Genomic DNA, 2,300 nt, shown 5'->3' on the forward strand with positions numbered 1-2,300 from the left:
AGGAAATGACTGTAAGTTTGGAAAAATGTGTCAGAAGAAACCTAAAACTAGATTATGAATTTATAGTCTCTGTAACTATGAAAAATTATATTTTGTATTTCAAAGTTTCTCAGTATTTTGTTGTGGCAGTCTAAACTGCCCAGTATATCAGCAAAACCAGAAAAATATCATTATTGGTAGGTAATCTTATCCTCAGATTACTTTGCTGCTTAGTACATGTAGAATATAGTTTCTGAAGAGCTGATTGCCATGTTTATGACTAATTATTCTATGGTGTGTATTACTGGTGCTCTATGTGCATTTCCTAAAGGTAGAATTTCAATTTGATTCTATTCTAGATCTCAGCTTCATTTAGAATCATGGTTTTAAAGTTAGAGAAAGCTTTTTCCTTTGCCTAGGATCATCAATCTTGTAATTATGTAGCGATCAAACTGATTTTATCAGGACTGATCTTTTATTTTCCTCAGAAACATTTCTCTGACAATGTCTTTTTTCTTGGTAACTGAAATCACCATCTATGTGGTTATAGTTGTCAAATCACTAGGCTACTTCCTCTTGCTTTGCATATTTCTATAAAGACTATGCCATAAAAGAAAATGTCCCCAAGTATTGAGTTGAAAGTAGTAAATCTTCCTTTCTTTATATTTATCATGACTTGATACTATTTTTAAGTTATTTATTTGAACAATATGTCTCTACTGATAAAATATAAACTCTCAAATCATGAAAACTTATGTCTATATTTCACATCTTTTATTCTTGAGTGGACTTCAGTAAACTTTATAGAACATATTCTATAATGATTTGTTCAAAGAAACCGTGGTTATATGAATGATTCTCAGCAAAGATCCGAGAGGTATTATAATCTTCATTTTAAAGCATAGAGGTGTCCAATAACCAGAAAATTCTTATGTAATTTTAGTGAGCCCTATTTTTCTTTACTTTTCAAAAAGAGAAATAAGGTATTTTAGAACTATTTTAAATGTTATGCGAGGGCAGAGTCATAACACAGTGGGTTGGGCATTTGTCTTGCACATGTCTGACCTGGATTTGAACCAGAAAATCCCATATGATTTCCAAAAGCCTGTCAGGAGTAATTTCTTTTTTGTTTTGTTTTGTTTTGTTTGGGGCCACACCTGGCAGAGCTCAAGGGTTACTCATGGTTCTGTGCTCAGAAATCGCTTCTTTAAGACATGGGGGACCACATGGGATACCAGGAATAGAATTCGGGTCCTTTCAGGGTCAGCTGTATGCAAGGCAAACACCCTACTACTGTGCTATCACTGGTCAGTAGTAATTTCTGAACACAGAGATAAAAGTAACCCCTGAGCACTGCAGGGTGTGTGGCTTTAAAACAAATGAACAAACAAAAAGTGTATTTTTATTACTTTCTTTAAACATTTTTTTGTTTGAAATCTTGACAAGCTATTAAATAAAGCCATCATCTTCATTTGGCACATTATATATTTTTGCATACACATGTACATATGTTTTATCTTGAAAATTTGTCCTTCAGTTGTTGAAATTCACATAACTTTATAGATGTAGTGATTAAACAGAAAACAATCACTGCCCTAACACTTTGAGAATAAACTTTATATCCATACACAGCGTAGTGTTCAGTTATTTTCATGAAAGATATATAATTTTGGTAAGTACATAGAGATTTGAATCAGCAACATGAACAAACTATAGAAGAGCTTTATCTGGCCTTTCTGTCTTTCATGAATACCTGAAGCTCTCCTCAGAGACCTAGGGAGTGTACCCCCAAAAAACTGCATTCTGAAGCTGCCCAGCAACTGAGTGAGTAAAGTTTGGCTGGGGGCTGCCAGGCAAAAGCTGAGCCCTCTGGCCTGCGGAGGCTCCACCCTGCTGTGCCTTTGAGGACTCTGAGGACCTCAAGGGAAAACTTTGCTCTGCCTGTCTGTCTTTCATGAATACCTGAAGCTCTCCTCAGAGGCCTAAGGAGTGCACCCCCAAAAAAACTGTCACCTAGAGGCCGCGCACTCTTTCTAAACAGTGAATCCCACCAAAACACGCAGAAAAACTCACACTACAAGCGTGACAATGGGGAAATCTCACAGGCAAACACCATGCACAGAATGAAGACGATAGCTGGGATGACCTAAAAAATTCCAACTATCTGATTAACATCACGGATAAGGAATTTAGAATAGAAATATGGAAGATGTTTGTAGAACTCAAAGAAAGCATAGATCTATCTGAACAGAACACAAAGACAGAAATCAGAAAACTCCAAACTGAAATAACAGATCTGAAAAACACAGTAGCTGAACTGA

This window comes from Suncus etruscus, chromosome 3 (assembly GCF_024139225.1).
Source record: "Suncus etruscus isolate mSunEtr1 chromosome 3, mSunEtr1.pri.cur, whole genome shotgun sequence".
In the NCBI taxonomy this organism is placed as follows: Eukaryota; Metazoa; Chordata; class Mammalia; order Eulipotyphla; family Soricidae; genus Suncus; species Suncus etruscus.